We start from the raw sequence: 11947 nt of genomic DNA on the forward strand, positions 1-11947 counted from the left end.
ATCTATCTATCTATCTATCTATCTATCTATCTATCTATCTATCTATCCATCTATCTATCTATCCATCCATCCATCCATCCACCTGTCCGTCCATCCATCCGCATCCATCCATCCATCTATCCTTCTGTCTATCTATCTATCTATCTATCTATCTATCTATCTATCTATCTATCTATCTATCCATCCATCCATCCATCTATCTATCTATCTATCTATCTATCTATCTATCTATCTATCTATCTATCTATCTATCTATCATCTACAGAGAGAACTGAACCAAATTTATAAAAAATTATAACCATCCAAAAGATATAAGCAGGTAGTTTTCAGAAAAAGAAATCAAAACTATTGATAGTCACATGAAAAAAATGCTCTAAATCAATACTGATTAGAATAATGCAGTTTAAACCACTCTGAGATACCATCGCACACCTGTCAGAATGACTAACATGACAGGAAAGGAAAATGACAAATGTTAGAAGGTATTGTAAAGCCAAGCATGAGCAGCTCTCCTGAGGACTTCTGCTATGAATAACTTGAAGGTTCTGATCATATAGTATAGTGAACTACCCATTTATTCAGCAATAAAGTGAGGCAAAATATTCACAGAAACCAAAGTACAGCATCCACAATGATATAATAAAACAGCTCATCACTAAAGTAAATCATGATTTTCTCAGTCAAGGTACCCAAGGAAAGATCTTTTCATCTTGTCTTGAGGCTGGCTCCCAGATTCCATGGTTCCTCTTCCATAGGTCCAGCTCTTGCCTGAATCTACCCAACTGTCACCTGGATTCACAGGCAGGCAGCTCTCAGCTTGTCATACAGCTCCTCGTACAGTTCCACGTCCAGCTCCCATTCCATATTGAAGCTCACAGTGTCTAGTCCACTTCAAGTCTTTTGCAGTTTCTGTTTTTGGGAAGACAAAGCTTAACAGAGCCAAAACAGCATTCATACACATTGTTGGCACGATCATCAATTCACTATCTGTCTATGAAATCAACACAGACCCACAAACAAGGTCTGAGAACTCAACACAGCCACACCAACAAGTTCTGAGAACTCACCACAAATCATCAGTATAGTCCCAGGACCTCTGAAACCATCCTCTAGGCCTTCTGTAAACAGACAACAAGAAAATCCTCTTTCAGGGATTCCAGTAAGGCCCCGGGGCTTCTGTACAAAGTATTTCAAACACAAATCAACACAGACAGAACTGACAGAATGCCAGACACCATGAGTGTTCCCTTCTCAATTCTGCTCTTTCCCAGCTTGGACTTCTCCTTATATATAGTGGTTCTGCTTCCTGTCCTACCCTTTCTGTTGTGTCAGCAAATTCCTCCCACCTTCAAATCACAAGGGGCTCAAACAAGGTTCTAAATACTTAAGTAGCTGAAACAAAGTGCTAAATTTTATTTGCTTGCCATCACAGGGATATGAAAAAAATTGGGACATTAATGCATTGTTGATGGAGTTGTGAATTAGTCAAACCACTAAGAGAACAATTTGGAACTATGCCCAAAGACCTATAAAACTGTACATGCCTTTGACCCAGCAATACCAGTACTAAGTCTTCATCTCAAAGAGTTAAAAGAAAGTGTAAATGGATATAGTTACACAAAATATTTGTATAGCATATCTCTTTATGATAGCAAAGAAATGGAAATTGAGGGGATGTGCATCAATTGGGGATTGACTGAACAAGTTGTGGTATATGATTGTGATGGAATGTTTTGTACTATAATAAATAATAAGTAGTATTGTAAGGATGATCAACAGTGAAAGACTTAGCTATTCTGACCAAGGCAATAATCTAGGACAATTTCAAAGAACCCATTATGAAAAATATCTACATCCAGAGAGAGAACTAATGAACTCTGAATGTAGATTGAAGTGCGTGGGCTTTTTAAAATTATCTTTTTAAAAATGGTTTTATTTTTGCTTTCTTTTAAAACATGGATAACATGGAAATATATTTTGCTGACCTCCTAGGTATAATCTAAATCAAATTATTTGTTTTCTTAAGGAGGCAACAGAGCAGGAGAAAGAAAATTAGGAATACATTTTTTTTGCTTTTTTTTTTGGAGGGCAATTGGGGTTAACTGACTTCACCAAAGTCACATGGCTAGTAAGGGTGTCAAGTGTCTGAGGTAGGATTTGAACTCAGGTACTTCTGACTCCAGGGCCAGTGCTCTATTCACTGCCACCACCTAGCCAACCCAAGAATACAATTTTTGAAAAGAAATGTTTGTTAAAAATTATTTGCAATTGGGAAATATCTAATGAAATAAATAAGAATAAAAATATAATTTACTTATATCTTTACTTATACTTATTTACTTATATCTTTACTTATACTTATATTATACTTTACTTTGTGTCCATTCTCCCAGGGGACTATGTGTGTGCATGGAGAGAATGTGGTCCAATATAGAGGGGCTTCTTAACTGTAACTATAACTTCTCTATAAATATATTTTCTCAAAACTAATTAATGCCAGACAATTGATTCATAAGGTCAAACATTTGCTTGTTACATATTAATTAATATTAGCAATTATTAGTTATTATTAGTAGTAATAGTAGTCTTAAAATAGTTATCATTACTCAGGTAGTTTGAAGGAAAGGTTGGGGCTGAGTTGTGCATGATGAGGTGATTATAAAAAATAAAATTGGGTAGAGAAAGGTTAAAAGGAGAAATCTCATAAAAATAGGACATGAAAAGAAGAACTAATAAACAGAAAGCAAGTGATGGTGGACTGGTAATATTGGAAACTTGTTCTTATCTGAGTTGAAGAAGAAACAACATATACATCTGAAGAGGTTTAGAAATCTTTTGAATTTCTAGAGGGTTGAGAAAACTGGGGGATATGGTGAGGAAGGGAATTTTAGGAGCGTATATTGATTAAGATTAGTAAAGTGAGATAAATAGATAAGGGAGGGACTTTTAGAGGGGAAGGTAAAGTAAGTAATAAAAAGTTAAGGGAAAAGATAAGGTGACAGGAATGGGTGAAAAGAGAGACTGAGAAGGAAAAAAATAAGTAAAAATAAGATGGAAAGAAATTCACAAATAGCAATTATAACTTTGAATGGGAATGGGAAATGAATTGAGGAATGGCTGAACGAGTTGTGGTATATGATTGTGATAGAGTGCTACTGTGCTATAGAAAATGATGAGCTCAATGATTTTACAAAAGCATGGAAAGTCTTTCATAAAAGAGTGATGAGTGAAATGAGCAAAAGCAAGTGAATATTGTATATGGTAGCAGCAATATAGTTTTAAGAATGACTTTGAGCATATAAATTATTGTATTTATTATAAATGCACAAGTTAATTATAAAGGACATTTGAAGAAGGATGCTATCTGCATCCAGAGAATGAACTAATAGGGGTATGTATAAAATAATTTTACACACACACGCATACACATTTATATGTGTGTATACCTGTTTGTGTCTAAAGGTAGTCTTCTCTTAGGAAAGAGGGGAAAAAAGAAATTCACATATTAATTTTAATAAATTAAAATTCACATAAAAATTCACAAATTAATTCACAATTTAATTTTACATAATATATTTGAAAAGAATAGCAAGTTATGTAGAGGAGATTTGCAGTTTCATGTACAATCCACTTTTTATTGTACTATTTTATGGAAATGCTTGTTTTATTACATAAATTAAAAAATCAAAGGAAGAAAAAATGAATGAATAAGTAAAGTAAAAGTCCAAAATGAGGAAATGGGTGTCAAACAGGAGGAGAGTGAGGCTTGAAGGTGAAGAAAAAGACAGTGGAAACAAGATAGATTAAGTAGAATAAAAGACTAAGTAGCTAAACAGATTAAGTAACTATAAGTAAAGTAGATTAAGCTACTATACTCAGACATAAAATGATAAATTTGTAAGAATAAAGGGGAAAATACTAATTTTGGAAATAATTAGAGATACATGGAAGGAAAGTTAAACCTAAATTTAACAACAATGTAAATAGATTAAACAATCCAATAAAATGAAAAAGACTGACAGATTGAATAAGAAATCAATACTCTGCAATCTGTTGCTTATAAGAAACACACCAAAAAACAGAGGCATACAAAGAATTAAAAAGTAGGGTCAGAAAAAAATGATACTATGGATCAGATCAAAAAATAAAAAAGAAAGCAAACATTGTGATCATGTCCACAGATAAAGCAAACATAAACATCTACAACATGAGAGGAGATAAAGACTATATTATTTTCAGTGCAATAGTAGACAACAAATTAATGTCAGTATTAAATGCTTTAGCATCTAAATTCGGGGAAAGAAAATTAACTGATTTACAAGAAAACATATTAAAACTGTAGTTGGTAGGAGATTTTAATGTACATTTTTGTTTTCAACAAATCTTACAGAAAGATAAACAAAAAGGAGAATACTGAAAAGGACAAATTGCTGGAAAAAAAACTAGAGATAAAGAGACTTATGGCATATTCTGAATATAACTGCTAAAGGAAGGAAAGAAGCATTTATTAAGTACTTACTGTGTACTTAGGTACAGGTATCATGCCAAGCATTTTATAGATATATTTAATTTAATCCTCATAACAACCTTGGGAGGTAGGAGCTCTTATTATCCCCATTTTACTGATAAGAAAACTGAAACACATCCCAGATAGATTCTCAGAATCACACAGCTACTATATAAAAACACAGATTTAACTCAGGTCTTCCCAACTCCAGCTCCAGAACTCTATCCACTATACTACCTAACTGCCTTTAAAAAATATATCTATTTCTCAGCACCACATGTAACTTTTACAAAATTTGACATAGAGAATAGAGATGTTGCAAGCACTCATTAAAAAGTTGTATTAGTAAGCACATTCTATACAATGTATAATAGAAGAAGTCTCATTTCAAATAATTGAAAAATACATAAAATATTTGGGAATAAATCTGCCAACACACACAGAGTACTTCTATAGATTCAATCCAAATATTCCTTTAAAATATTTTTGAAAGCTAGAAAAAATGTTCAGTCTTCATTCCTGGTCTATACCAACATAATAGTAATAATACTACCAAAGTTATTTTACAGTTTGAATTCTATACCAATCAAATTATCCAGGGAATTATAACAGGAAATAAAGAAAAAAAAACCTCAGGGATGTTTTGATTTGCATTTTTTCTTGTTAATAGTGATTTAGAATATAAATCTATATCTATGTGTATATCCATCTACTGTATTTAATCTTTCTGGATCTATATTTTATATCTATATGGTATCTGTATTTATGCCTGTGTATATTATCATCTAAACTTAAATCTCTATCTGTATAGCTATATCATCTTTAGCTACAGCTAGATTTCTATGTCTGTATCTATCTTTATATCATGTTTATCCTCTATATCTATTTATCTAGCTTTATCTTAATTGTCTACATGTCATGGATACCAAATCTTTCTGAGAATTTTAATTCTAACCTTTTCGCTACATTCTACCCTTCTAAAGCTTGAGTGATTAATATACACTACAACTACAGCGGTATAAATAGAAAGAATGGACAAAAACGATCAAACATAAATGCTTCAAAATTAGCAAGCATGCTTCCAAATAAAAGAAACAAGGAGACCTTCCTACCCCACCCCTTTGCAGGGATGTAAGGAGCACATGTGTTTTATATTACAATATTTTCTGTTCTTTGTGATATATTGATTAGTTTTGAAGTTTTTTTCTCCCTTTTTGATATCGTTTTAAAATACAATTTCACATAAAGGATCATTTTCTAGGAGAGCAAGGGGAAGAATAAGCAGTAAACTTCATAAAAACTGTAGAAAACATGTAAAAAATCAACTGGATGACATCAATAAAATTGTATTAAAGATGAAAGAAAGCCAGGTTTTGAAGTCATTTTTCCCCAATAGTAATTCCTGTATTTTGTAGCTGATTTAAACAAAAATGAAAGGTGAGCAAGAAAAAGTAGAATCACATGAACGCTTGAGATGAAGTAAAATATTTTGTTTGCATATAAATGTTTATAGTTGTAAGAGAGCTGAAAAAGAAAAAAAAACAAATAATTATATGAGTCATGAGCTAAGTTGCTTCTAAATCAAGCTCTACTCTAAGTTTCCCATGAGGTATTCACAGTGAAGAGGCAATCTGACTCTTTGTTGACATTTTATGTGAATTTTTATAATACCAAAAGCTGCATCTTAGAATAGTTCAAGTAGATCATTCTGCTATCTTCTATATTTGAGAAAAAAACACAGGACATCCAATGTCTAATGTCTCTTTACAAATAATCAAGAGGGACTCAAGACTGGGATTTTGTTTTAGTTAGGTTTTTTCTTCTTTTCTGTTAGTTCTTGGGATTAAGATTAAAGGTGAAGTATAATTCTCTGGAGGGTAAAGATTTTGGAGACAGGGAACCTGGGTTTCAATTTTTACTCTGTTATTGACTATTTGATTGACTTCAGCAAAAATAAGTTCATTTCTCTGGGTCTCAGAATCTATATGTGAGACTTTTACTAGATAACCACTCAGGCCTGGTAGAGTTATAGCATGTGCAACTTATATTTTTGTTCTAGAATCAAGGCTCCTAATGTGTCCTGAAATGTTCAGGCTACAAGGCACCTTGATGATAGCAAAGCATCTTTCAAAACCTTTTGATGACGTGCAAAACTAACACCTCATTTTATAGTCTGCTTTCAAGGCTTTTGCCTTGAAAGAAAAGGTTGCTGTCAGAAAGTCCATACATAGGAACAAATTTTCCCCACAATACTTAGGCAATAATGGAAGATTTTGTTTTCTTATGTTTGTTTCTGCTGGATACTCCTGGCATGCCTTGTGAATTGTCAGTTATGTAAATAGTCAGTCACTAAGTTTTGGCTTCAATTTTTTTTTGCTCTCTTATCACAGAGACAGAAAGGCAAACCAATCTAATTCTAAGGGTTTCTTAACACAGAACAAACCCAAGTCTCACATCTCATCATGGTGCCTTCAGCCATCATAGGTCAGTAAAATCTGTTTTCTGTAAACACTAGGATCTTCCATTGACTCATCTTCCCAAAGTGACCTCATGTTGTTTTCATGACCATAGCACATGAACATAACATGTAGATCTAGAAAGCATCCACTAGTTCTTTGTGGGATCTTCACAAGTGGTATGAGTGAAAATCTCTTAAAGAACCCTCTTGTATAATATTTTCTCGACGGTAGGTTACTTCAAACTTGAATTCTCTACCATTATTGCATTGCTGGAGCCTTATATAATTTCTCTCAGTCACATATAAACCATGTATTCCCATTTGGAAGAAGGGCTCAGGCCAGCCATGCTTCACTCTCCTAACTTTGACAACATGTTTTAGCTGCCTGAAGAGGGGAGGCAGTAAGTAGAAACGTCTACTTGTATCTCTTACTAAGAAACATATTTATCTTTATAATTTTGAAGCACTTATGTTTGATCTTTTTGTGACCATTCTTTCTGGGTACATTGTTATTATTATTATGCATTTTTTATTCTTCTTACTTTATTCTGCAACACAAATCGTAAATATTTCCATGTTTCCCTGTATTCTGTCCCTCTGGTCTCCTTCTCTCATTGGTAATTTCCTCCCAGATCTTAAATTTTAAGAAGGGCCAAGATTAGTCATCATCATTCATTCTTCAGACTTTTCCACCATGCTCTTCCTTTCCAACATGCTCATGCCTTTCCAGTCCCACTCTCCCCCAGTTTCTCAATTCACTTTTCATCTTAATGTATTAAAACAAAGCTACTTGAGAGCAGGGACTGTCTATAGTTTTCCTAGACTTTGCCTCTCCAGAGCTTAGCTAAGTATCTGGTTAACAAGTAAATAATAAATACTTGTTAACTTGATTTGCCAATTGAAAACTTTAGACTAATTTACACTAACAGAACCAGCTTTCACTGCTCTCTTTTTATGTTCTTTCAGAATATTCTCAAAGATATTGATGGCATCAAGATACATCAGAACTTTCAAATAGATCACAACATGTCTCTGATTACTTTCTCTGTCAATTGTGGAAAAGTGGCAGGTGCCCCCAAGATGCTTATACTCATAATTGAGTAGGCTTTATAGACCCAGGTCTCTAGTACCATTGGTTTTTCCTTTTTTTCTTTTTATTTGAGAATGGTTCTTCTTTGTTAGAATGAACCAGAAACATAAAATTCCACTGAAACCAGAATAGCTGACAAAAGTATGATTGAACTTTAAAACTTTGAGGGAAAAGAAAGAAGAGATAAGCAAAGCCAGTGTTGGTGGTAAAATCCAAAGTGTTCTAGACTGAAAATCATTTGATTTTTAACAAATAAAGCACTTCTACGGCATTCTCAGAACCCACCTGGCAGTTACCCTGCCATAATTTTCTCACTCCTCTCCCCTCTTAAGAATCTGCCAAACAGCCTGTCTCCTTTGCTGTGGGTAATAGGTTAACTAATGTTACCCATTTTGTTCATGATAAAAAGTGCAGAGGGAAAGCTTATGTATAAAGTAAGGTGGCTTATCACTATGGATAACATCTTGATCTATGTGAGATATGGACTTGCATGTAAAAACTTGATTATCATTGGTCATTTATACAAGATTGTTACTTGGACCCCAAGGTAACAAACTAGCTCCCCCTCATTTTCTGTAGTGTGTCCCTGAATATGCCTTCTGTCACCAGATTCCTTAATTTCTTTTTACCAGTTCTTTTATAGACCTCTCTTTAAAGCCTCTGTACTGAGGAGGAGCTTCAAATGAGAAATTTGTGCTATAGTGTTCTTTAGGACCTTAGTTCAAAGTCTGAAAGCTGAATGGGGATAACATTAGCATGTCAGTGCATATGGGAGTGAAGTGAGGGAGGAGGCATATTCCAGTCACTAAGCAGTCACATTAAAGTTCAGAGAGTACAGAAAAATATATTAAAAAACCACAAACATTTCATCTAACACAGTATCAAAAAGTAAAGGCACACACAAAATATATGAACTGGTAGTTGAATAAAGTCCACAACCTAGCATGATAGATCCTTCCAGCATCTGTTAGGTCTTCTCATTTGTTAGCTCAGGGTCTATACAGATGTTATGAACTTGAAGAATAGTCTCAAACAGGAAGGCCGGCCTCATTCATTAGTCTCAGGGTCTGTGTAAGCCACGTATGCATCAAGCTCAGCATCTAGGTGTCAGTTTGTTTTTATATATATATGCATCCAGTTGGTTGTCAAGCTGCTCCTTGGATAGTGCAGATTGGGCAGAACTCATCCCTAACCTCTGCCTTGACCGCCAAAGCCCTGTTGTCTTTGTCCTACCATGCCTCGACTTCTCCCACCAATTCCTCCATGGCCCAATGCTCCTCGCCCTAGGCTCCCTCTCTCAGAGCCTCCGAGATCTCAGACACCACCTTGTCTTAATCCCATTCAGGGAGCTACCTCTCATCCACCTCAGAGCAGGTTTTGACCTCGAAGGGACATCTCTCCCATTAGCAGGGCCCCAGAGGGCCAGTGGGGAAGCCTAACCATGCCTGGATGTTACTTTTACCTAGATGTTGCTTTAAGCTTTTCTGCTTAAATTTTAATACTGCCTGGACAGGGGGTCTATTCTCCATCTGCTGAGTTGGTCTTCTGTTTCTGGAACTGCTTAGCTGCTATTGCTGCTTCCTCATAGCCCAAATACTCACTGGAATCAGTTGTTTTTTCTTCACCATATTAGTAAAGCACTCATTTAGAGACATCTTGGTGGTGTTTTTTAGCACAACTTTCAGAAGTGACTGTACAGCCATCTTCAAATCCCAGGAATCCCTTCCTCTTCAAGCTCCCCCATTCCCCCAAGGCTTTTTCTTCAGCATTGGTTTTGTTGATGGTTCCATCTTTCATCAGATTTTCTGTGCTATTAGGTTTCAAGTATGCATTTGTAATATCATTTCTTTAACGTCTTTACACTGCCCATACACAAAAGGATGCTTCAGAGTAAATTAAGGTTTGGTCTTCCTGATGCCAATCTACATTACAGCCCTACAGTTGTTATCTTAATACTAGGTTCTTCTGTTGGTGAGAATGTGATGTCATTCATTATGTTTTCAGCAACAGAAAAGGCTATATGCCTTTCCTCTCTTCACTTGCTGTACTCTGAATATATCATTAACTTCAAGTACTACTGTTACTCTGTAACATAGCTTAGCATCCAACTATATAAAAAATCAAATTAATTTGTCTTTTTTTCCTATTTCTGCCATAGCTCATATGTAAGTTTCCTTTTCATGATTTAAAAATTCTCCTCCATTCCCTTACTTATAATTCCTTGACCAATTCCTCCTCCTCAGTATGGGGTGTAAATCTGTTTTTATGTCCTTTCTACAATGTTCAGTGTTTCTGTTATTTTTTCGTAATTCAACAAAAGTGATTATTCACAGAAAACTGAGTGATCTCCTAGTCTCCTAAACTTGTCTCTCATTTCTCTGGTATTTCTTTTCTCATGTGGCTGTACTACTTTGGGACTTTTCTGATATTTTCCACTATGCACCAGGAAGCTCATTATTGGGGAAACCTCATGAACCTGAAAGATACCAGTAGCCTTATGACTCTACCTTATTACCACCCTATGTTTCTCTGATTGGAGGATGGAGCCATGAACAGCCAAATTTCCCTTTAAAAGGGGTTTTCAATCCAGAACATTTAATTTCTCACTTGCCTGATTTCGTTGGAACCTCTCTCACTTTTCTTCTATGCCCCTGTGTCATAGCTGTTCCCAGCTTTCCTGACCCATTCAGGTTTTTAGCTCTTTTTTGTGATATCTTTCTCCCTTAGATTGTAACTCCTGAAGGCAGGGACTGTCTTTCTTTTTTCATATTTATATACTGAGGGCTGTTAGGGGGAATTTAAGATCTTCCCTGCCCCTATGCCCTTTGATTGGCTTAAGTGTACCTAGAACCTGTGGTGGGAGGCTTGGTTTTCAGTAATGCCCACACCTTGGTACTCTGTGATTGGGCAGTGGGTCAAGAGGGTTGTGACATTCTCTGAGCCAGGAGAAGGTTATATAAACCCTGATGTGAGGCTTTGTTTTGGGGCTCACTATGATAAGTGTTGTGTGATTTGAACAGATGAGACTCTGGGCAGTAGTTGAGCCCCCCGGCTTTGAAAACCCAGATGTTGGTGCTTCTCACTCTGGTAGCAGTGACTAGGTATGGATGTAATGGTCAGACAGTTGGAAGCCTGTCTGCTTCATCTGCTTCTCTGTCTTTTTGTAACTTCTGCTTGTAACTTGTGTGTATTCTCTGAAGTTCGGGGTTCTGAATTTTTCCCCTTGAACTAGCTAAATGACACATGTTTGATTAAAACAAGATTGTTGACCCATTTTGAGTTGCTTTCCTTTAGAAAAGCAAATCTAAGAACCTGTGTTGGCAGCCATCCTGGGGATGCTGGGGTGCTTGCTGCTACAAGGGTTTAGGTAGTGATGGACACACAGTAGATGCTTAATGTTTATTGATTGACTGACTAATGACCACATATTGGACTTAATTTTAGTTTTTGTGCCTACTCCTAAAATCAGGTGACACTTAAAACTTTCCCTTTCAAAGAAACTACAATTTCTTTTTATTTTATTTTATTATTAAGGAATATGTTTGTTTCCTTTTAGTTTACAAGATTCAATTCCACAATTCTTTGAGTTTCACATTTTGTACTACTCCCTCACCTCCCCCCCCCCATGGTGGCATGTAGTCAAGTATAGGATCTGTAAATGTTTTCACATTATACATTAGTCAGGTTATAAAGATGGTTTGTATCAGATGGAATGAAAAAAGGTAAAGAGGACATAAAACCAAACAAGAAAAGGAAAAAAAAAACAGGTAGTTTGCTTCAATCTGGATTCAAACTCAGTTCTTTCTAGTTCTTTCTCTAGATGTAGACATCTTTCTCCATCATGAGTCTTTTGGGATTGAGTTATATCACTGCATTGCTGAGAAGAGTCCAG

General features: G+C 35.4%; 1 pseudogene; it reads right to left on the reverse strand.

Moving 5' to 3' along the window:
• Nucleotides 1–9102: 9102 nt before the first annotated feature.
• LOC138151351 (chromatin target of PRMT1 protein-like) lies at nt 9103–9758 on the reverse strand (annotated as a pseudogene).
• Between the last annotated feature and the right edge of the window lie 2189 nt (nt 9759–11947).

The sequence above is a fragment of the Petaurus breviceps genome, unplaced genomic scaffold, assembly GCF_028583685.1.
Source record: "Petaurus breviceps papuanus isolate PSGF00001 unplaced genomic scaffold, PetGlider_PUasm1.0 90897, whole genome shotgun sequence".
NCBI classification, from domain to species: Eukaryota; Metazoa; Chordata; class Mammalia; order Diprotodontia; family Petauridae; genus Petaurus; species Petaurus breviceps.